Raw genomic sequence first — 25192 nt, forward strand, 5'->3', positions numbered from 1 at the left:
GTAGTTTTCTGTGATATCTTTCTCTAGTTTTGGTATCAGGGCCTCATAAAATAAGTCGGGAAGTGTTTTCTCATCTTCTTTTTTGCAAGAGTTTATGTGGAATTGGTATTATTTCTTAAAGGTTTGGTATGATACACAAATGAAGCCATCTGAGCAAGGAGTTTTCTTTGTCAGAAAAATTTTAACTACAGATTCAATTTCTTTAATAGATACAGACATATTCATTTCTTCCCAAGTAAGCTTTGGTAGTTAGCGTCTTTCAATGAATTTGTCTATTGTTATCTTTTTTTTATTTATTGGCGTAAAACTCATAACATCTTTTAATATCTTTAGGATCTGTCCAGCTATACGTTTATAATTTTAATGATCTTCTCAAAGGACCAGTTTATTTCATTAATATTTTCTATTTTCTGTTTCATTGATTTTTGCTTTTACCTTTTTTTTTTTCCCCCCTCATTTGCTTTTTTTGGCTTAATTTGTTCTTTTAAACTTTTTAACCTGGAAGTTTAGAATATTGATTTTCTTAGGGCCTTTTTTTCCCCCTCATATGAGCATTTATAACTATAAATTTCCCTGTTAAGTACTGGTTTAAGTGAATCCCACAGATTTTGATACACCATGTTTTTATTTTCATTTAGTTCAGAGTATTTATTTCCCTTGTGACTTGTTTGATCTGTTGGTTGTTGAGAAGTATTCTTTAACCTCCAATTATTCAGGGATTTTCCAGAAATTTTTTGATTATTGATTTCTAGTTTAAATCTGTTCTGGTCAGAAAGTGTACTCACTATTATTTCAAACCTTTTACATTTGACATTTGTTTCATGGCCTCAAACATGGTCTTCGTGAATGTCCCATGTATATGAGAAAAGAATATGTTCTATAAATGTTAAATTAGTCAGCTTGGTTAATAGCACTATTCGTGTCATCTGTACCTTTACTGATTTTTCCCCTCTCATTTGCAGTGACAGGAATGTTTGAAATCCAACCGTAATTGAGAATTTGTCTATTTCTCTTTTGTAGTTTGATCAATTTTTGTTCATGTATTTTGAAGCTCTTATTACTGAGTGTTTCTACATGTAGCATCATTATTTTTCTTGATAACTTGACCCTCTCACCATCACGAAACACTTTTTTCCCTGGTAACAGCCTGATTCTGAATTCTACTTTGTCTCATATTAATACAGGCTCTTCAGCTCTCTGTTGATTAGTGTTTGCATATCTTTTCCCATCCATTTACACTTAACCTGTTTATATCTATGTATTTGAAGGAGTTTTCTTGTAAGCAGCAGTATGGGTCCTGCTTTTACACTTAATCTGAAGGTCCCTGCTTTTAAATTGGAGTGTTGAGACCTTTGCTGTCCAGCACAGTTGCCAGAGCCACATGTGGCCATTTGAATTTAAGTTAAAATTAAAAATTCAGTTCCTCAGTCACACTAGCTATCTTTACAGTCCTCCTCGCAGAAAGCTATGTTATGTAATACTGATTTAAACCATTTTTATTTATTACAACTATCAATATGGTTTGGCTTAAATCTACCATCTTGCTAATATTTCCCTATTGGGCCCATGTTAATGATTCCATTTCATCTTCACTGTTGGCTTGTTAGCTCCATTTCTTTGTTTTATTATTGTAGTGGGTGCACTAGGATTTACAGTATACTTCTTTTTCAGTATACTTTCAAATAATACACAATTTCACATATGGTATAAGAACTTATGAGGGTATAGTTTCATTTTCCCTCTCATCCTTTGTACTATTAATGTCATGTTTTACTCCTGCATCTTATAAGATTCATAATACACTTTGCGGGGGGATCCTTAGTCATTGATCCTTTAAAGAGACTATCGGTCTTTTTTTCTGGGTCTTTGTGCCAGTATCAGTTTCTTTACTTCTGTATCTTTGTAATAAGTCTTAATGTCCAATGATATGTCTTCTGTGTTATTCTTTAAGAATGTCTTGGCTTACATTTCCATATAAACATTAAAAATCATCTTGTCCATTTTTACATATCCCAACACACCAATCTCTACTGATTCTGATTGGCATTCCACTGAATTTATAGATTGGTTTGGAAAGAAATGACATCTTTATGATACTGAATTTTCTAATATATGAACATTAATTATTCTTCCATTTATTAGACAAGCTTCTTTATTTTCTCTCAGTATTTTTTCCTACTTCTCTGTGTAGTGGACTTGCACATTTTTCATTAGATTTATACTAAGGCATTTGATGTTTCAAAGCAATTTTATGCTATTAATATACTACGTGGTATTGTTTTGAAATGTATTTATTTCCCATCCTAAACTTTTTATTTCTTTTCTTATTGAATTGAGTAGGAGCTCCAGTACAGGGTTGAATAGAAATGTGGTCCTGGGTATTCTTATCTTACTCTAATCTTAGTGGGAAAGCTTTCACTGTCATACCATTAAATTAAATGTTTGCTGTAGGTTTTTTGAACGTATCCCTTATCACATTACAGAGTATCCCTTCTTTTCATCATTTGCTGGGATTTTTTTTTTTTTACATAAATAAATGTAGGATTTATCAAAAGATTTTTCTACATCTACTCAGTCATGCAATTACTCTCTTTTATGCTGTTAATATGGTAAATTACATTGTTGAATTTTCATGGAATAAGCCCACTTAGATTGTGACGTATTATTCTTTTAGTAATCACTGGTTTTAGTTTGCTATTCTTTAGGATTTTTGTGTATGTTTAGAAGTAAGATTGTCATGTAATAATGTAATAATCCCTTTTGTAATGTATGTTCAAGTTTGGTGTCAGGTTTTGCTTCCCTTATACAATAAGTTGGGAAACTGTTCCAAGGAAGAGTTTGTATAAAATTGCTCTTATTTTGTATAAAATTGCTCTTATTTCTTAAGTGAAAGAAAAATTCTAGTAAAATTCATCAGTGATGCTGTCTGAGCTTCAAATTGTCCTTGTGGAATGGAGTTTAAGGAGTCCCATTTCTTTTCATAGTTGGAAGATAATTCATTTACAGATTTTCTATTTCTTCTTTTATTGGTTTTGCTAGATTGTGGGGTTTTGTGGGGTTTGTTTTTTTTTTTTTTAAGGTTTTTGACTTTCATACACTTTTTCCAATCGGTGTAAAGACAAGATTCTAAACTGATATCCTTTTTGCATTTCTGACATTAGTTTTGCCTCTGCTCAGCTCTACAGTGTGTCTACTTTCCAGTTCATTAATTTTCTGCTCCTATCTTGATTGTTTCTTCCTGTTCAATGTGCTATTCTTTTTTAACTTCTTGAGATAGATGATTATATCATTGACTTTCAATCTCTATTATTTTCACTTGTATTTCTTACATTTTAAAACCTTAACCATGGCTCTTGCTGATTCCAACAAGTTTTTATATGTCATAATTTCATTGTCATTCATTTCAAAATATTTTCCACTTTCTATTAGAATTACATCCTTGATCCAGGTGTCATTTAGATGTGTGTTTCTCAGTTTTCAAATATAAGGAGGTTTCCTAGTTAACTTTTTGTTAATGATTACTGACACTATGAGGTGACAGAACATATTTTGCATGATTTAAATCCTTTAAAATATGGTACAGTTTACTATGTGCACAGCATATGTCAATTTTGGTAAATAATCCATGTTTGAAAAGTTTTTGTATACTGTGCACCTGTTCTGTGAATGGAATTAGGTCAAGTTTATTGATTAAATTGTTCATTCTTTCTGTTCTTGTTAGTTCTTTTGGTCCACCTGAATCCATCAGTTATGGAGAGAAGTGGGTTAGAGTCCCCGCCATGGTTATGTATTTGTTTACCCTTTTCATTCAGTTTTGTTTTATCAATGCTGCAGCTACATGAAGTACCTACAAATTTAGAATTTTATATCTTACTAATAATGCAAACCTTCTAGCATTCTGAAATGTACTCTTTAAGTTCTAGGGTGCATTTTGCCTTGAAGTCTGATTTGTCTATTAATATAACAACACTGTTTCCTTTGTTGATATTTGCATGGTGCATATTTTCTTATCCTTTTGTTTTTCAGCCCTTCTGTATCTTATATTTAAGGTGGGGCTCTTATAAGCAGCTTGTGATTTGATTCTGATAAAATATACTCCATACACCCTAATTAAAATCCAGAAATTTCCCTCACCTCAGAAAGTTCCTTCAATGAGTCCCACTGCCCATAAGCAACCACTGTGGTGATCTCAATCACTATAGATTAATTTGCCTGCTCTTGAATTTCACATAAATGAAATAGATGGTATCTAGTTTCTTCTCCATAAAACAGTGTTTTGGAGTTTCAACCATGTTGTTGCGTGTACTATAGTTACCCCCCCCCCCCCGCCCGGTTTTTTAATTGGTGAATAATGTTCTCTTGTATGAATAAATCAAAATTTATCTCTTCTGGTTATGGATATCCAGGTCATTTTCAGCTTTTGGCTCTTGTGAATACAGATACTGTGAACTTTCTTTTATAAGTCTTCTTATGGACAAAGGTCTTCATTTCCTTTTGGGTAAATAACTAGCTTTAGAATTTCTAGTTTGTAGAATAAGTGGATATATAATTGCATAAGAAGTTTCCAGGCAGCTGTCCAAAGTGGTTGTATCATTTTACCCTCTTACTATGATGTGTAGAATTCCAGTTGCTGTACATTCTCACCAATATTTGTCTGTCTTTTTAACTTTACTTGTCCTAGTGGGTACAAAATGGTATCTCATTGTGCTTTTAATCTGCATTTCCCAGATGACTGATAATATTAAGAATCTTTGCGTGTGCTTTTTTGTCACTCATATCTTTCATGAAGTCACTCTTCAAGTCTTTTGCCTGTTTTCATTTGGAGTTTGTCTTATTTTTTAGAGATTTGTAGAAATTCTTTATAGTACCATTGTACAACAAATACAGCTCTTTTGTCAGGTACTTGCCACATATATTTTCTTCCATTCTGTGGTTTGCCTTTTCATTTCGTTAATGATGTCTTCTGAGAAGAGAAGTTTTAATTTTATTGAATTCCATGCTGTCAATTTTGTCTTTTTTGGTCCTCTCTGGGAAAGCTCTGCCTGTTCCAAAGTCTCCACGACATTCTTCTATGTTTTCTTCATAGTTTTAGCTTTACATTTAGTTCTTTGATCTATCTCAGATTAATTTTTCTGTATTGTGTGAGACAGAGGTAAGGTGCATTATGTTCCCATGTGATTATACAGTTGTCCCAACATCATTTGTTGACTTTCTTTTCCACACTGAATAGCCTTGGCACCTTAGTCAAAAATTATAATATTGAAAAAAAATTATAATACTGAGTCTTCTGGGCTGTGCAGTAGAATGGTGTCTCTCCGCTTATTTCAGCCTCCTTTAATGGCTCTCTTCATTGTTCCGTGGATTTAGGTGGGGGAGTCTTAAAAGTATTTCTGTTAAAATTTTTTAATATTAATATTTTTTAAACTATCGTTAATGGAATTGTGTTTTTTCATTTTATTTACAACTGTGTATTACCTGTCTATAGAAATACCACTGATTTTTGTATATTGACCTTACATACTTTAATCCTATTTAAATTCATTTATTCTAGGAGTTATCTTGTGGATTCCTTGGGATTTTCTTTTTTTTTTTTAAAGATTTTATTTATTTATTCATGAGAGAGAGAGAGAGAGAGAGAGAGAGGCAGAGGGAGAAGCAGGCTCCCAAGGAGCAGGGAGCCCGATGCGGGACTCGATCCCAGGACCCTGGGATCATGACCTGAGCCGAAGGCAGACGCTTAACGACTGAGCCACCCAGGCGCCCTCCTTGGGATTTTCTACATACATCACTATGTTGTCTGAAAATAAAGACAGTGTGCATCCTTTCATTTTTTTTTCCATACCGTGCTGCACGGGCTAGGATCTCCAGTACCGTATTGAATAAAGTAGTGACCAACACCCTTGCCTTTTTCCAATCTTATTGGAAAGTCATTCAACATTATACTATACTGTTAAGTTTGGTATTAGTTGTAGGTTGTCCATTATTAAGATGAGGAAGTTTCCTTCTATTTATAGTTTGTTGGGAGTTTTTATTAAGAATGGGTCTTGAATTTTACCTTAACATTTTTCTGCATCTTTTTTTTTTTTTATTTTATTTATTTTAGAGAAAGAGCACAGGTGGGGGCTGGTTTGAGGGCCAGAGGGAGAGAGACTCTCAAGCAGACTCCAGGGTGAGCATGGAGCCCAATGGGGGGCTCAATCTCATGACCCTGAGATTATGACCTGAGCCAAAACCAAGAGTCAGACACTGAACCGACTATGCCACCCAGGTGCCCCTTTCTGTATCTGTTTAGATGATAACCTGGTTTTCTCCTTTTTTCTATTAAAGTGGTGGATGATTGTATTAGTTTATATATTGTTAAGAAATCATCTCAGTGCTTAGCCTCTGGCAACAACAAATATTATTCACTCTTTCTGTGGACCAGGAATCTGAGTGGCTTAGCTGATAGTGGTTCTCACTCTGGCTCTCGCGGTGTTGCAGTCAAGACGTCAATTGGGGCTGCAGTCAAGTGAAGGCTTGGTTGGGGCTGAAGGATCTGCTTCCAGGTTGGTACACTCACATAGCTGTTGACTGGAGGCCTCAGTTCCTCAGATCTTTACCATGTGAGCCTCTCCATGGGGCTGCTTGGATGTCCTCACAAGGCGGCTAACTTTTCCCAGGGCAAGCAGTCCAAGAGGGGAGCAGGGAGGAGTCTGCAGTATCTTCTGTGATGTATTTAGGAGTTACCTACCATGGCTTTTGTTCACTACCGGGGATGACTGAGTTACCTATCCCAAATGCACAGCGTAGAGAATGAAGCTCCACTCTTGAAGGGAGGCATATCGAAAGACAAAAAAGTGAGCATGTTTTGTAGCCACCACAAATACATTAAGTGAACTTTACAAGTGTAATCGTCCTTGATGGATCCAGTCATGAGTCAACATCAGAGAAACTCAAACTGAGAATAACATTTTACAAAACATCAGGTTTATCATCTTCAAAAGTCGAAAAAGTTGAGGAAAGACTAAGAAACTGATCCAGATTAAAGGGGACTAAAGAGTCATGATAACTAAATACAGCACATGGTTTTGAACTGGATGTTTTAGCAAAAAGGCTATCACTGGAACAATTGGTGAAACTCAAATGGGTTCTGAGAAATACATGGTAGTAATGTGTCAGTGTTAATTTCATGATTTTTATGATCTTGTTCTGCTCGTGTAGGAGAATGTTCTGGCTGTTAGGAAATGTCCACTAACCTTCAGAGGTAATGAGGCAGCTTATGGTTCAGTAACATGGTTGCATGGTTCAGGATAAATAAATTCTGTGCTTTTAAGTTTTCTCTAAATTGGAAGCTGTTTAAAAAAATATATTTTTTAATGATGGTTATTTTACTGCAAAGAAAGGCATTACAAAACAACTGGCTTTTCCCCTGAAGTCATTAAAAGACAACTGGCTATTTGGTGTAAAACATGGTAACATTGTATTGTTGGTACCTTCTTCACCTTCCACAGGCTCTGAGATCCCAGGCCACCTTACTCTCCCTAAACAGGGGCACCTCACTTTGGCCAGCCTTTGATACCTCCCTCTGGGCCACGCTGCCTCTCCACCTGAATGGCCCACCGAGTAGCAACTTTGAGATTAAGGAATTATTCACTGCAGGAAAACAAGGAGGAAGAGCAAAAATAATTTCTTTTTATTTTACACACATAATACTATTCCCATTGCTCTTCATTCCCTCCTGTAGAAGTGAGTTTTCACTGGATGGCATTTTTCCTTTGGCCTAAAGAACTTTCGTAGTATTTCATGTATTCCGAGCTACTGGTGACAGATTCCCTCAGTTTTTGTTTATCAGAAAATGTCATGTCTATACTGCATCCTCACATCTGAAGGATATTTTTGCTAGAGAACAGATTTCTAGGCTGATTGTTGTGGTCATCGTACACCATAATGATTCGATATTTGAGCATATTGTGAAATGATCACAGTAAGTTTAGTTAACACCTATCACCACACATAGCTACAAAAGCTTTTTTTCTTGAGATGAGAACTTTTAAGTTACTCGCTGAACAACTTTCAAATATGCAAGAGAGTGTTAGTAACTATAGTACCATGTTGCACATTATATGGTCAAAACGGGTGAAGGTGGTGAGAAGGTACAAACTCCCAGTTGTAAGTCCTGGGGATTTCATGTAAAGGTTTTTCTTTCAGGATTTTAAATACGTTATTCCATTACATTTCAGCCCATGGTTTCTGCTGAGGGGCCTCTAATCATGCTTAATATTGTTACCCTATATATGATGGATCTTTTTATTTGGCTGCTTTTAAGATCTGCTATCTTTTAGGGCACCTGGGTGGCGCAGTCAGTTAAGCGTCCCACTCTTGGTTTCAGCTCAGGTCATGGTCTCAGGGTCATGGGATCGAGCCCCATATCAGGCTCCGTGCTCAGCAGGGAGTCTGCTTGAGATTCTTTCCCCCTCCCTCTCCCTCCCCATCTGTTCCTCCCTCCACTTGCAGGTGCTCTCTCTTCCTCCCTCCCTCCTTCTCTCTCTCTCTCTCTCTCTCTCTCTCTCTCTCTAAAATAAATAAAATCTTTAAAAAAAAAAGGTCTGCTATCTTACATTTTCAGCAATTTACTCTAATAGCTAGGTGCGTAATATACTCTAGGTTCAATGGATCAGAGTTTCTTGGATCAGAAATTTGATTACTTGGGACATAACGGCCATTATTTCCTTAAATGTATCATTTATCCCGTTCTTTCACTCTGCCTATGGGATTCCAATTCTACATATACTAATTTGTTAGATACTATCTAACAGATGACTGAATCCTAGGGTTTCTGGGGAGAGGGGGGTTTCCATCTTTTCCCCTCTGTTCTTAGGATCAGGTTATGTCTATTGATCTGTCTTTAAGTTCAGTTACTCATTTCTTCTGTCTCTTAAGTACATCTAGTATATTTTTTTTCACTCAGATACTATCCTTAATTCTAGAATTCCATATGATTCCTTTTTTATATTTTACATACTTCGATTCCCCATCTGTTCACTCAATATGACTCTTTTTCTTTAAGTCCTGATTATATTTATAATAGCTTCTTTTAAAATGTATGTCTGCTAATGCCAACATCTGGATCAGCTCAGGATCTATTGCTATTTACTCTTTTTCTCTTGACCTTGGGTCACATTTCTTTGCCTATGTAGTATTTTTTATTGTATACTGGACACTGCAGAAGATAGGTTGCAGAGATTTTAGATTCTCTTATCTTTGGTTGAGGAGTGCTGAGTTTTGTTTTAGCAGAAAGTTAAATGAGGAAGCTTGCTTTTACACTTTGTTAAGACGGTTCTTTTGGAGTGTTGCCATTAGCCTCGTGGCACATCCTTATTCCCAGGATATTGCCTTTACTTCTAAGGTATTGTCTCTCTGGATATTCATTCAGGGTGTTCACTGGGCCCTGTAAGTTGGCAGGATTCAAATTTCCAACTCTTTCCTCAAGTTGGCAGCAGCTAAAATCTTTTTTTTTTCAGCCTTCCAGTTGTTGCTCTCCTTGGCGTCTCTCCCCATGTGTGCAGCTTAGGCGTCAGCTGTGGATTCGAGATGACTGTATGGATAGATGGAAGGCTCCCTCCTCTGCAGCTACTTCCTTCCCAGGCCTCCCCTTTCTGTTTCCAGCCACACTGGGAGCCTTGCATGTTGTCCCCCAGCCAGGAACACTGGCTTTCCTCTTGACTAGTTTATGAGGGTTTTTCCAGCGCAGGCTACCACCACCACGACTGGACTTTTAATTGGACTGTTTATTTTAATTTTCATATAATTACTGATGTCTTTATGTTTAAACCTACAGATTTACACTTGTTTTTTATTTACCCTGTCCTGTATTCTTTTAGATTGAATTTTGTTTGTAATGTTGTGTTTCTCCCCGTTGTTATCTTGGTAATTATACATTCTTTTATTATTCTTTAAGTGTTTACTCTAGAAATTACCTTATGCATCCTCGACTTATTTGAGTCTAATATAAATTGCCTTTACCACATTCCAACAATGCAAGGTTCTCAAATCTAATTTCTCTGCTTCCTGCCTTTTATGCTCTTACAGTATATTTTAATTGGAGCTCTCACAGGACAGTTATTGTTACACAGTGAACATTCCTGTTGATTTCCTCCATATGTTTACTCTCTCCAGTGCTTTACATTCCTGCCTGCATTTCTCACCTTCCATCTGGGGTAATTTACTTGGTTCTGAAGAACACCATTTTGTATTTCCTTTAGTATATGCTTCTGGTGCAGGGTTGTCTATCTGAAAATGTCTTAATTTTATCTCTTTTTATTATTGAGCTTTTATTTACATGCAATAAAATGTGCAGCTCCAAGAATGTTTATCTTGTGCTTGTTTAAGCGCCATCAAGACCCAGAGCACCCCCATTGCCTCCGAGAGCTGCCTCCCTCGTGCATCCACCTGCCTCACTGGCCTAACCAACGTTCTGACTTCTGTCACCAGAGAGCACATGTGTGTGTTTAAACTTCATTTAAATGAGTCACATTATATGTACTCATGTATGCTGCCTTCCTTTGCTCAAAACAGTTCCTGAGATTTATCCATGTTTTTGCATTTATCAGTAGTTTGTTCCTTCTTATTGTTGACTAGCTTTCTGTTGTGAGAATATGCCACAATTTGTTTATCCAGTGTCCTATTGATGGATATTTAAATGGAGTCCAGTTGTGAGCTCTTATGAATAAAGATGCTCTGCATATTCATACACAGTTCTTTTTGTGGACATATACATGTGTTACTCTTTGAGTATATACCGGAGGGGAGAATTTCTGGTTAATAGGCATATTTGTTACCTATCTTTGTGTAACAGATTACCCTTAGATTTAGCAGCTTAAAAACACAATGAACATGTATTATCTCTCACAGTTTTTAAGCGTCAGGAATTCAGGAGCAGCTTAGTGGGGTGATTCTGGTTCTTGCCATAGAGACCTCTCCACAGGACTACTTGAGTGTCCTCACAGCATGAGAGCCATCCTCTTCAGAATGAGGAGTCCATAAGAGCCCAAGATAGAAGCCACTGTGTCTTTATGACCTCACCTGTCATTTCCATAATGTCCTCTTGGTTACACAGATCTACCCTGTTCACTGTGGGAGTGGACTGCACAAGGACATCAGTGCCAAGAGAGAGGACCCTTGGGGCCGTCTTGGATGCTGGCTACCACGAGATGTTTAAAAGCATGTTTAGGGGCGCCTCAGTGGCTCAGTTGGTTAAGCATCTGCCTTCGGCTCGGGTCATGATCCAGGAGTTGAGCTCCCTGCTCAGCAAGGAGTCTGCTTCTCCCTCTCCCTCTGCTCCTCCCCCAGCTCACGCTCTCTCTCTCCCGCACATTCACTCACTCACTCTCCCTCAAATAAATAAATAAAATCTTTTTGAAAACTATAAATAAATAAATAAAAGCATGTTTAACTATTAGAGAAACCATTGTCTTCCTAAGCGGTCGCACCTGCTCCTCCTTCCCCACCAGCAGTAGGAGAGGTCCAAGTGCTGCACATCCTCACCAGTGGTTTTTAATTCTGGCAGATCATAATCATGTGTGAGGTTTCTTTTCACTGAATATAGAATTCTTGGCTTTCAGGTACTATCTTTCAGACCTTTGAAACTATGCACCCATGTCCTTAGAGCCCCTCTGCTTTCATTGACTGGTCAGTCTTGTTCCTCTCTTGATGCGAATGTGTCATTTTCCTCCTCTGAGCACCTTCAAAGTTTCCTTTCGTCTTTGGGTTTCAGCAGTCTTACTTTGATGTTCCAGGTGAGGTTTTCATTGTATTTATCCTGCTTGGGTTCATAGTATTTCTGGAACCTGTGGTTTGATGTCTTTCAAGTTGGAAAATTCTCCACCATTATCTCTTCAATATTGCTTTTGTTCCATTTTCCCCCGGCACTCCCAGCCTCCTGTGACTGCAGTGCAGAAGGTTTTCGTTTCTGTGTCTCTCCTGATGCTCTGTATTTCCCATCATTTTTTTTCTCATGCTTCAGTATAGGTATTTTTCCTAGTCCCTCATCCAGTTCATTAATCACTTTCTTCATCTAATTCTAATCTGATTTTAAACCTACTTAAAGAACCATTAAGTTCTTGATTTCTGTTATTATTTTCCCAAAGGTCTAGTATAGCCATGAAGTTTTTAGTTTCCTTTTCTCTGCTGAAATTGTTAGTCTGGGTTTTGGTTTTACTTTTAACTTTATTTATTTTAAGTCATCTCTATACCCAACACGGGGCTCAAACTCATGACCCCGAGATTAAGAATCACGTGCTCTACCCCCAGAGCCAGCCAGGCACCCCTGGGTTTTTGTTTTCTTAAATGTATTAGGCATAGTTATTTTTGAGTCCCTTTTGTTTTCCCCTCCCAACCCCCAAGTTCATTTTTAATGACAAAAACATAGTGGAAAGTGGATAATTATTGGAGTTGGGTAATGGATTCTACTTTTGTGAGTGAAAATTTTCATGACAAAAGTTAAAGATGTCTGATAACCAGTCCATCCTCCAGGTGACCTGTTTCTCTTCATTGTCTTTTGTCTTGATTGCTGATCACAGTGACTTATCCACTTGTATGCAGAGCATTTTTTTTAAAGATTTTTATTTATTCATGAGAGACAGAAAGAGAGGGAGGCAGAGGGAGAGGGAGAAGCAGGCTCCCCGCAGAGCAGGGAGGGCGACACGGAGCTCGATCCCAGGACCCCGGGATCATGACCCGAGCCGAAGGCAGCTGCTTAACCGACTGAGGCACCCAGGCCCCCCTGCATGGCGTTTTTTTAAATTGCATTCCAGCTATTGTTTAATTAAAGTTTTATGAATATTTTGAGGCTCTAGATCAGGGTCAGCAAACTTAGGACCCAGGAGCCCAATCCAGTCACACCTGTTCCTTTACATACTGTTTCTGGCTGCTTCCATGCTACAGCAGCAAAAGTGACAAGAGACCATGGCATGCAGAACTGACAACATCTGCTGGGTGCCCCTTTTACAGAGTTCACCAGTTCCTGCTCTGCAGGTTTTCCTCCAGACACCCAAATCCAGTCCTCACTACCACTCTGATTCCTGATCACTCACAGGACAAACGCAAACAGTCGTTTTTAGTTTTGGTCTGCATCCACGCCAGCAGTCCGTACTACGGCCTTCTGCGGCCTTCACCCCAAGCCTGGGGCTCGGGGCCTGGGTGATGGCTTACGCTCTCACAGCCTCTGCACTTGTCCGTTGTCTTCTCTTTTCATGCACGATTCCAGCTGCCTGAGCATGCTTACTGCCGAGTATACCTGCTGATTTCTGGCTCATCTCATAAGATGTCAGTCACATTGTTTTCTCCTTATGGAAGCTCTCTCTGAACCACATAACTTTGTCCTCTGTTTCGCCAGCTTGCCGCCTGGAACAGTGTGCTCTGTCCTCCATCCTGCCTGATTTGACAGGTGTTTGCCTGGGCCTTGCCCTAGCCTTTACTGCTTTGTTTCTCAGGCCTCACATGGATTGGCCCTCTGGGTGTGTTTTTGAGGGGTGACAGGGAAGATGTCTTACTCCACTCATCCAAGGGTGTTTCCTCCTCGCTCTAGAGTTCATCGATTCCTGTTCATGGTGGAACCTGGCTCTCTGAATTGAGCCCTTCTTTTCCTCTCTGTCCAAAGTCTTGATCTACTCTAGTTCCTTCCATTGATCCTAGACACATGACTTACAACTGAAAAGCATTCTGACATTGGATCTGTGTTCGTTTGTGAGCCTTTTAGGAAACGGTGCCTGTCATCTTCCCCTCACCGTCTGTCCCATCAGACCTCAAATCCAAGAGGCTTCTTTGAATCCTCCCTCATCTTTACACTTCACTTTTCATCCATACGCAAGTCTTCTTTGTTCCTGTTCTTAAAACCAGCTCACACCCCTCACTACTCTCCAAATAGTCTTATTTTGAGAATATCAATTGGATCATGTTATTTTTCTTTAAAAATCTTTAATGACTTCCTGTTGCCCTGAGGATAATAACCAGAAACTTCACTGTCATTTTTATCACTTTTTCCTCTCTTACTACACTGTAGCCATGGCCCTTTCCAAACACCTGTTCTCTCCTACCTCAGGGCCTTTGCACTTCCTGTTTCCTCTTTTTGAAATGTTTTCTTCTTTCCCAATATTCACATGGTCAGATCTTCTCACTTTATCTGAGAGGTTTTTCCTACCACCCTATCTCAGATTACCACTTCCATCACTATCAGCACTCAGTGGTTTGATGCCTCTACAGTAAGTATTAAAATCTATAATCGTGTCTGTTTACCTATTTATTGTCTGCTCCCACCACTGTCCTATAAGTTCTCTGAGAGGAGAAACCTCATCTGAAAGTATCACCAAGTGATATCCCCCGTGCCCAGCCCATAGTATTTGCTCAATATAAAGTTATTCTTTAATTACAAGATTGTTGTAATTGTGCGTACTCACTGTGTCTGTTTACCCATCTTGCATGCACTTCAGATCCTCTTATTAGCTTCTGCCCCATCACTCCACTGAAACCACTATTGCAGAGTTTAACATCAACCTGTGAATAGCCGGTATAACCCACGGGTGCTTCTTACCGTATTTGTCCTCTCCAGAAGCATCTGGCATTATCTTGATATCCTCTTTGCTGCAAAGCCTCTGCTTACCTGGGATACAGTTCTGAGTCTTCTTCTTCCCACCACTTGGGCCAGTCCTTCTTGTTGTTTTTCGGCCTCAGTGTCCACCCCTAAAATGTTGAAGCAGTGAGGATTTCTTCCACAGCCCCGTGTCTTCCTGCGTGATTTCATTCATACGCACAGCCCTGAGGGCCACCTTTCTCCAGTGACTCCAGATGACTGCTGTGTCACTGCAGAGACACCTGGAACTCCACATGTCTGCCACTGAACTCCTCTTTCCACCCTCTCAGCCCCAGAGACCTCATCCGACTTTGTCCATAAGTCCACCACTGGATGTGAATTGGTACAACCCCTGTGACATTTAAGTAGTAATGATAATCCTGTTTATACTTATAGACATTAAACTTAGTAACTCAGCCCTTAAACAGCCCTGTGTGCTTTTCGATTCAGTTATAAAGAGGCACAAGAGTCTCGTCCCAAAAGCCAAAACAAGCCAGATAAGATTTTAAAAGCCCATTAGAGGGGCGCCTGGCTGGTTCAGTTGGAAGAGCATGTGACTCTTGATCTTGGGGTCATAAGTTCAAGCCCCACGTTGGGTGTAGAGATTATTTAAATAAATTTAAAAACTAAAAAAAGTAATAATAAATAAAAACCCATTAGGTATCTGAGCTCACAGAGAAACTGATGTGAACTAAACTTGAGAAGGTGACAAACCACTCCTAAGAGGGAAGCGATCCATGGCGGCTCTTGATCCCAGCAGAAACAGAGAGAGGGACAGTCTGCCGTAGGTGGGAGCACTTGAGCTGTCAGCTGTGGAGACTTGAGGCAGGGCAGGCGAGCTCAGAGAAACCTCTCCAGGGGGCCTCTGCCTTCACTGGACACAGGGCAATAGTAGCCAAGGCACAGGGACCCAGGTGGGGAACTGGAAAGCCAAGAGGATTCCTCAAAATCTTGATCGGTTTACTGATCTTTGCTATGTCCAGTCTGAGCTCCTCTCCTAAAATTTGCATATAAAGTCAGGTCAGTAGAAAGTATCCAAACTGAAATACGAAGAGAAGATGAGTTAACAGCGACGAGAAGAATTTGAGGTCTGTAGATCACTGTCAGACAGTCTCACCACGAACTGTTTTTACTCATCACACCTTTTCTGCAAATTGTATGTTTTATTTCCACACCAACAACCAATTCTCCAACTCTCCAGACAGCTCCTGGGCATTCTCCACTTCAGGTCCCTCCTGACAGGAGCTCGCTGGAGTTAGGTCCGCTTCCCCGGGCTGAAGGGCTCTGTCCCACAGGACTGCTGGCACTTCAGATGCTGCATGCAAATACGGGGTACCCACACTCGGCTCTAACATGGCCATAAAGTTGAGAGCTCCCACAACTGCCCCCCAACTTCAGGTTGAATAATTCACTAGAACAGCTCTTGGAATGCAGGAACACACTTTACTTACCTGTATTACTTTATTACAAAGGACACAAATGCACAGCCAGATGAAGAGGTACATAGAGCTGGAAGGGCCTTAAGCCCAAGAGCTTCTTGTCCCGTGGAGTTGGGATATGCCACCAACCCAGCGGCTCTTCAAACCCCATGGTTAAGGGATTTTTATGGAGGTCTGATTACTGGGTGTGAAGGATCAAATCCCTGGCCATTGGTGATTAGCTCCATCTCCAGCCCGTCACCATTCCCTATGCTCAGTAGGATAGGGCTGAAAGTTTCAACCCTCTAATCAATATTTAGTCTTTCTAGCAACCAGCACCTCCCTCCCCAGTCCTGGGGCTGCCTGGGAGCCCACCAGGCGTCACCTCATTAGAACAAAAGACATTCCTATCACTCCTGAAATTCTAAGAGATTTAGGATATCTGTGTCAGAACCTGGCGACAAAGACCAAATATATATTTCTTATACCATAATGGCATATACCTAGTTGGCATCCCAGAAAGAAAGAAAAAGAATGGAACAAAAGAAATAATTCAAAAGATAAAGGGCAATAACTTTCCAGAATTGATGAGTGATCAGTCTATAAATCCAAAAATATCCCTAAACTCTAACCAGGACAAATATAAAACAAACCATAGCCCAGATATGCGATAGTCAAACTGCTCAAAACCAAAAAGCAGATCTTAAAAGTAATTGGGGGGGGGGGTGGTATTAAAAAACACATAATATGTAGGAGAGCAGTGATAAGAAATATCACTGACTTCTCGGCAGAAACACTGGCAGCCAGAAGACAGTGATATAGCATCCTCAGTTTAGCGGTAGTGAGGGGGGCCTGCCAGGCAAACATTCTGTATCCAGCAAAAATTTTCTTCAATAGGGACGCGTGGGTGGCTCAGTTGGTTAAGCGTCTGCCTTCAGCTCAGGTCATGATCCCAAAAAATAAAGGTGAAATAAAGACATTCTCAGACAAGAGCTGAGAGAATCTGCCAGCCTGATATCATAAGAAATGCTAAAAGAAATTCTAAAAAGACTATTGGCTTTTAAAATAAAAATAACAAATACTGTGTTTATAGCAAATGAAGAAGTTAAATATAAGGCAACAAGAGTACGGTGGGTGGGAGGGGGGTACATAGCATTAGACTGTCCTACAATCGCGAGTTGTTCCTGAAATAGCGTGTGGAAATAGACCAAAACTTACAGATTCATATTACAATCTCTAGAGAAGCCATTAATAAATGGTCACATGAAAAGGGGTACAGCTAAAAATTCAATACAAGAGAAAAAAATAGAATAAAAGGGAAAAAAGTGATTTATCCAAAAGAAGGCAGGAAAGGAGGAACAGGGAAACAAATGACAAAATGGGAAACGTAACACCAGCTGTGTAAATAGATGACATCAAGTGTCAGTTTTCTTATTTCTAGCATTTACATGTTTTACGGACTCCATAGAGCATAGTGCTTTTCTACGTATGCTATCATGCTTGTATGACCTGTGACAGTTTTACAGTTTTTACCATCTTAGTGCCTTTTTTTCCTTTTTGTATTGGCTAGACCCTCCAGTGTGACGTTGAATAGTAGTGGTAAGAGTGGACATCCGGGCCTTATTCTTAAAGCATGGCTCTAATTCAAGAGTAAGAACCAAAATGGTGGTGGGGGATGTGGCACAACTGGAATTTGATGCATTTCTGATGGGAGTATAAATGGTATGGCTGCTTTAAAGGGTTGTTCTCTGTTTTCAAATAAATTAAACATGCATCTCCCCTGTGACTCAGCAATTGCCCTCTTAGGTATTTACCCAAGAAAAATTAAAAAACGTCCTTACAGAAAAACTCATGCAATATGCCTTATTCATAATAGCCAAAACTGGAAACAACCCTCAACATGAGAATGGGCAGAGTAAGATAGTTCTACAGTGGAATACCATACAGCAATAAAGAAGAATTAGCCACCAAATAATGTAGATTAATTTCAGAAGCATTGTTAAATGAAAGAAACTAGACACAACAGAGGATATGAAGTCCAAGGACAATCCAAACTAATCTGTGAAGTAGAAGTCCCAAATGGTTTGCCTGGGATGGGTACAAGAGTGAAGTGGAAATGGGCATGAGGGAACTTTCTGGGGTTATGGAAGCATTCTATATCTAGTTTGGGACCATGGTTCAATAGTTACAAGAGATTATGAAGTGTCAAAACTCATTGAACTGAAAATCTATACTCTGCATTTTATTGTACGATAATTATATTACAATAAAATGTTAATTTTTTAAATATTTTTAAAGCCCTGTGTTATAGGTACTGAAGTTATTCCCAGTTTCCAAATGAGAGAACTGAGGCAGAGCGAGATCTGTTGACTTGCCTAGTGATTCGCAGTTCGTTGCAAAAGCAGGGTGGTCTGGGTGGTCTGGCTGAACAGTCCGCATTCTTGCTCCCTGTGCTCATCCCGCACCCTGGCCCAGCTGTTCATTCCCTGTCATGGACTTTATTCTTCAGATAAGGTCATATAAGTTCCAAACCCCAAGGTTAATAATTGTACAAGGCTAGTCACTGCAGCACTGCTGGTGAGTGGGGGTCTGGCTATATTTATAGTGCAGTCACTCAGTATAATATGATAAAGGGAAAGAGCCAGCTTGAGAAAACCTTGTATATTTCTGTTGGACGATCTCCTAGGTAGAGGGTAGAGTGAAACGAGTCAGAGATACGGACTGTCTGCCACTCTGTGTGTCAGAAATAAATGAAGGGGCGGGGGGACACCGTGTATACCTGCGCTTGTGTAAACCTAGAGCATTTCTGAAAGGAGACCTGAGGAGCTAGTTAGGTTAGTTTCCAGGGAGAGGAATTGAAGATCTGGGCGGAAGGGACATTCCAGCAGGCACCTGTTCTGTACATCTTGGGTAATGAAGCATAGGAGTCTATAGTACCTATTCAGGAAATGAATGAGTACAATTCCAATTTGGAAATGACTGAAATAGCTCATCGCACACACAGTGGCCTGAGCTGACAGAAGCCGGCCCCCGACTCCTCCCACTGTCCCTCTCTCTCACGTCAGTCAAAACCCTGTGGCTTTTGTGTGTCAGCCTCAGAGTTGAGCCTACCCTATCTCTCTCCGGAATCATTTCCCCTCCTTATTTGCTTCCCTTCCTTGTTTGCCTTGTCTGCCCATTTCCCTCCATCTGCCCATGCTCTCACTCCTTGGTGTTTCCCAGGGTTTGCCTACATAGCCACACCCACTTCCACTCTGCAAGATCCTTAAGAACAGAGAGCTGTCTTACTCCTCCGTGGCTTATTAAGGCCCTGGCATCTGACAGAGGCACCCCAAAGGTCTGTTGCCTGCTTCCAGAATTCGCCTCTAGCACAGGTCTGATAACACCATCCCTTCCCCTTCAGTAGCTCCCCTTGACTTTTGCTGCCTTTCCCAAAACACCATCTGTGAGTGACTTGAGATGGTGCACAGATGAACGTTTTGAATTTATATCAAGTGTCTTATTGTCTGTTAGGCAAAATAAAACTAGTCCATCAAATCTGTGGGTTTTTAATTTTACCGATCTTATTGCTTAGACAAGGCTAAGTTAAGAAATAGGAGAGGGGGTGCCTGGGTGGCTCAGTTGGTTAAGCGACTGCCTTCGGCTCAGGTCATGATCCTGGAGTCCCGGGATCGAGTCCCACATCGGGCTCCCTGCTCAGCAGGGAGTCTGCTTCTCCCTCTGACCCTCTTCCCTCTCGTGCTCTCTATCTCTCATTCTCTCTCTCAAATAAATAAATAAAATCTTTAAAAAAAGAAATAGAGTGATTTTTTTTACAGTATTCAGTAGTAAGTAAGACAGATGGGACACAGATAGGGCAGAAATGGTGATGGTGGTAGAGCTCTGGCCTTGGGGGAGCCGCTAACTTACAGGAAACGGGACCTCACACAGAGTAGATGCTCATCCGTGTTAAGAGTGCAGTGGCCTGCTGACCTTCACCAGCTGTCTGTCCCCACCCTGCCCAGAGCTTTTTCTGTGGTTACTGAACTGCACTCACCACCCCACCCTGCCCACTCTAACCGTGTAGAGCCACTGGGATTCTCCTTGTACATTCACAGTTTTGTGCTTTTGTTCCTGCTGTTTATCATAGACTGTGACCCCCCTCCTCCCTTGGGTCCTATCCCTATCAGCCGGGCAAACTCCCTCCTTAACTTCTGGGTTTCTTCTCTGAAGTCCTCCCCGGTGTATTAGTTTCTCGTTGCTGCTCCAACAAGTCACAGCAAACTTAGTGGCTTACAAGAACACAGGTTTATCATTTTATCATTCTGGAAGTCAGAAGTCTGAAGTCCAGTTCGCTGGCTTAAAGTCGAGGTGTTGGCAGAACTGCTTCCTTCCAGAGCCTCTGAGGGGAGAATCTGTTTCTAGTGGCTGCCTTGGCTTGTCATCCTTTCATTTGTCTTCAGGACACATTGTTCTGGTCTTCACTTCCATCTTCGTATCACCTTCTTCCCTGGCTCCAACTCTTCCATCTCTTATAAGGGCCCTTGTGATTTCACTGGGCCCATCTGGATCATCCAGGATCTTCACCCCATCACAAGATTCTTAACCTAATCACATCTGCAAAGTCCCTTTTGCCCTAGAAGGCAACATAATCACAGGTTCTAGGTTTGGGGTGTGGACATTCTGTTGGGGCAGGAGCATGATTCAGCCTCCCACACTTGGCACCACCACTTTCCTAGGTACTTAGACTTGGCTTTCCCTCGGGGCTCCCACAACTCTTTCCGTCCTTCAGGAGCTCACTGAGTATCTGCCTTTTGTCTGTTCACCCGACCAGTCCTCCCACTGTGAGCCGCCTGGGGGCACAGACGGAGTTAGACTCCTGTTGCTTTGTGGCCCCGTTCCTGCCGTGCAGTAGAAGGCCGCGTGTTTGAGGGAGTAGACCGCCCAATGCAAGACGGCCCTGCAGAGTTGTGGCTCCAAGGATGGTCTGGGACCTGGCCAAGGATCCTAGCTGCGACACTCACTGGCCCTGTCCCCTCCGTGTCTTGTCTGCAAAATGGCAATGAAGAGTCAAACCCAACCCAGAGACTCACAGTAAGGACTAAAATGATCATAAAAGTATGAGAATAGCTGACAATAAGGAACACTTTGTCAGGGCGGCTAGCTAGCTTCATCATTGTTGTTGATTTTTTTGTTTATGGTGTGAAAGGTTTTATATTACTAGAAGTTATTCTTGACAAACTTAGGAAAAGGGGAGCTAAACTGTTATTAAGTTTAGTTATCTTTATGTTTAAAGTAGTTTTCCTTGATTTTAAGTATTTTTTCCAAAGTTGTCAAAATGACAAAAGCGTCAAAAGTCCTAAAAGATTTGCTTAGGGTGACCATGAACCTGTGGAGCAATCCATCCGTTGTGCGGGGGCTGCCAAGAAGGAAGTGCCATGTGGCGCCATCGTTAACCCTTAGACCTGGTTAACCTAAGAGATGCTCATGTTTGAAGGAAGGGATAAAGATAGGCCTGACTGTGGAGCCCACAGAAGCAGCTGAATTTATGGAGATTCCAAGCCTTCTAGCTCTTTAAACCTACTCTAACAGAAGGCACACGTGCCCTTATATCCAGTTAATTCTCCCTGAGCATCTCAGTTCCTGGCACTATCCTAAACTCTTCTGAAGAGCCCTGGGTCTGTCCTCTGGAGGAATGACTAGATCTCATGTACTTGTGGTCTTATGTCTTACTCCTGGCGCATCCAATGGCATTTCTGTCCCTATATATCACCTAGACATGCAAGCATTGTTTGAGTGAGATTTAGAGTTGGCTAGAAGTTATGGCCCTTCATTAATTTTAAAATATGTTGAGTTGTTTATCCTTAAAAGGCACCACATAGCATCGTAGGGATGACAGTATCCCCTATGCCATTCCAAGAAAAGGGCTCGCAGTCAAGTGAGGTGCTGGAATGTGGTGGCAGGGCACACCCGTGTTCGGAGAGAGCTAACCAAGTCTACTACAGTTAAAGAAAAGACACTTTTAAAACATGTCGTGGCAAGTATTTTCATTGGGAACACGTATTCTGACCGAGGATCATGACTACTTGGTGTGCATGGAAGTCATATTTTTAGAATGTCGTGAAAAATGGAGAAGTATATGAAAGGCATTCTAGCTTTAGGAAATAATGCTGGTGGGGATTTTAGATTAAAGAGGTAATAAGATCTGCCTAGCAGAGTGAAGAGAGATGGTTTAGTAGTGAAAAATAAGGTTATCAGACAAGTAAATGGCAGGCTGGAAAATAAAAATGTATCATTTGGATGGCAGGAAGCCATTGCCTGTTTCTCAAAAAGCGAGATATTGAAGTTATCATACCCTCCACATCATTTAACTGGAACGCTAAAGGAGCGACCCTGGAGCTCGAGTGACGATGGGAGGGACAAACTGTAGTAGTCCTGCTCAAAGATTAGGGTCCAATTTATGAATTTATTTCAGGGGTTGAGGTTCAAGTGTAGATCAAATATAAAATGAAGAACCAGACAGTTCTACAAAACTGAATGCAAGTAACAAAGGACAAAGAATAGTTGCAGACCAGCCTCTGTTCTGTGGAAGGCAGGCATAATGTTCTGATTGAGAATGTGGCGTTTGGGACTATTGTTGGGGGATGTGGAAAAGCCCTGTCTTCACCACGGTAAGTGTGAGATGGTGACGAAGTATCCGGATTGTATGTATAGTTCAGGTAAAGTCGCTCAGATTTACAAAAGTGCTGTCCTCAACAGATATGAATGTGAGTCTTGGTTAAGGGATTCATCCAGGTGAGTCATGCAGGAGACCTTCTGACCCAGGGCTCCATAGGGGTCACCTGGGCAACACCCCCTCCTGTGTCTGGCCCTAAGTCCAGGTGTTACCACTATGTAGACTAACCAAAGAAAACACTGAAAAGGAGGATTTAGTACTTACAGGTGTAATAAGGCAAGATTTCAGGCTCTCAAAAATCAACAGAGATGTTCATTGCAATAAAGAGGCATTTGTGGGCTCAGGGGAAGTGAGGCAAGGGAGGTGCAGTCATCTCCCCATAGCCACTTGAGCTGGGGCCTTGGGTGGGGATGAGCTCCTGACTCAGCACATGAGCCAGCAGCCATGAGAGCCCATAAAGGGCCACAGCTTCTTCCTGAACAGAATTCCAGAGGTCTGAGTGATGGAGGGACATGGTGATTGTTCGCTGCAGCTGCCCAGTATTGCCTCTTGCCCTTTGGCTAGCAGAGAGCTAAGAGCTGGTGGCTGGGCAGGAGTGGGCAGGAAGGACTCCCCGTGCTTGTTGAACCACATCCCTCACATCCAAGAGGACACTCACCTGGCTGCAGTTGAAGAGTTAGGGTCACCTGTAATTTCAACTTTACCTGCCCTTCGGAAGCACTTCTCACTTCATGCTTTGGGAAGTGCTTGGCCAAGATGCCCTGGCACTGTTAAAGTAATGGAAAGCAGAGTAATCGATGGGAACATGGGAAAATGTTTTGTCAGAAATCTAAGGTAGCTTGGAGAAGGTAGATGAAGATACCCCAGTTACAGAGGAAGAAGGACAGCAAGGTCGCTGCCTTCATGGAGCTTACGTTTTCCCTGGTTAGACAGGTAAATTAAAAGACACACACACACAAATAAGCCAATCAGACATTGTGTACCGATATGGTAGTAGGCGTCCTGAAGCCAAAACAGGACAGTGTGCAATTTGCAGAGTTGAGTTGAAGTGGGAAGCCACCTGGTTTGGGTGCACTGCACAGGTTTCTGTGGTCATTGGCGATTGAACTAGGACCAAAAGAATGAGGAGCATCTAGCTGTGGGTGAGCCAGGGGAAGAGCATTCAAGGACAAGGGACAGTCGGCATAAAGGCAGAAGGAGGAACAGTTGGGAGGATTTGAGACTGGGAGCGGAAGACCTTGGATGACCGTGGTGGCCCGGACAGGACGTGCTGGGTCACGGTCGGGCAACACGATGGAAGAGACCTCTCTGACTCTGCTGATGTCGGGAGAGCAGAGACCACAGCCAGGGTGAATGGTAGGGTGTTGGGAGGGCTGTGACTGGAGAACACGTTGGGGGCCTGAGGGCTTACGTTTTCTGTTGTCTCTGCGAAGGCGGAACCAAGCTGCTGCCCTGAAAAGGGAGGGTGGGAGGAAGTGGAGGGGGCTGGAAAGAAGTCATAGGAAGAACTATTAGTAGTAATTAGGAGTACTGCTGTGCGGAACAGGAGGCCTCAGAGGTGTCCCAGCTTAAAAAGGACAGTCTTCCCACTGGTCCACGCAGCTTTGTGGCTTTCCTTCAGCAAGGCAGCCATCGCACCGCTAGAGGAGAAGCAGGTGCACAGGCACGTGGGGCCTTTCTGGGTGGTCAAGACGGAAGGACAGACAAGATTCTTAAGGAACTGGCAGTATGGGCGAGTGACGCCGGCATAAAGGACAAGAAGCCCACAGCCGTGGACCCAAGAAGACCCAAGTAGAGAGCTTTGGGCTCACCAGATACCAGTGTAGACAAGGAGGTGTGCTGAGAGTGACGATGGCAGGGGAGCTGGAAGGATGGTCTCCGGTCAGAGAGGAGGTTGGCTTTAACCTTTAAGACGCTTACATTGCATTACGGCTGCCATTTTGTGTGTCTTTCTCCTGTCTGAGTAATGAATCTGTGTGTTCATTAAAGGAGAAATGGTTGGCAGGTAGCTGGAACTTCAGTGAATTCTGATCCTGAAATGAAACATTTCCTTTTAATTGTTGCATATACCTTTCTCAGCTTTTTGTCTTCTTGAAGCATATTTCTTCTCCTGCTCTTTGAGCAGCCAAAATGGGTGTGTTGGATGCATTGACTCTGCTAATAGGCCTCTATTGGACGCCTGTTGTCACTCTTAAATGTAACACCACAGCCATAATTGATGGAGAGTTGAGTTGTAAGCTTTTAGGACTAATTGCAAAGTCTAAACTAAAACATTTCCTGGAGCTGCCTTTAAATACTAATAATAATACCTTGTATAGGTTTAGTGCTTTACAATTTACAAAGCACTTCTGCATACATCATTTAATCCTTACAATAAACAAGGCTTTTTGAATGCTTAGATCTTTCCTAAGTGAGAAATCATGTTGCACATCCTGATTTAATCCTGGTGGGTTGCCAGAAGTTCTTGATACAATAACCATTTATCGAGCACCTTCTATGCATAAAGCACTTTAC

At 41.3% G+C, this 25192-nt stretch overlaps 2 protein-coding genes across 2 annotated transcripts in view; one reads left to right on the forward strand and one right to left on the reverse strand.

Moving 5' to 3' along the window:
* LOC113938707 (serine/threonine-protein phosphatase 4 regulatory subunit 1-like) overlaps nt 1-10983 on the reverse strand; it is a 104554-nt gene extending 93571 nt beyond the window's left edge. Inside the window, exon 1 of the mRNA XM_027624231.2 lies at nt 10889-10983. The gene's annotated coding sequence lies outside the window, so the exon portion shown is untranslated. The remainder of the gene's footprint in view (nt 1-10888) is intronic.
* The window catches only part of RAB22A (RAB22A, member RAS oncogene family), a 54673-nt gene that overhangs the window by 5667 nt on the left and 23814 nt on the right, over nt 1-25192 (forward strand). The gene's annotated exons all lie outside the window — the stretch shown is intronic.

This window comes from Zalophus californianus, chromosome 8 (genome assembly GCF_009762305.2).
Source record: "Zalophus californianus isolate mZalCal1 chromosome 8, mZalCal1.pri.v2, whole genome shotgun sequence".
Taxonomy (NCBI): Eukaryota; Metazoa; Chordata; class Mammalia; order Carnivora; family Otariidae; genus Zalophus; species Zalophus californianus.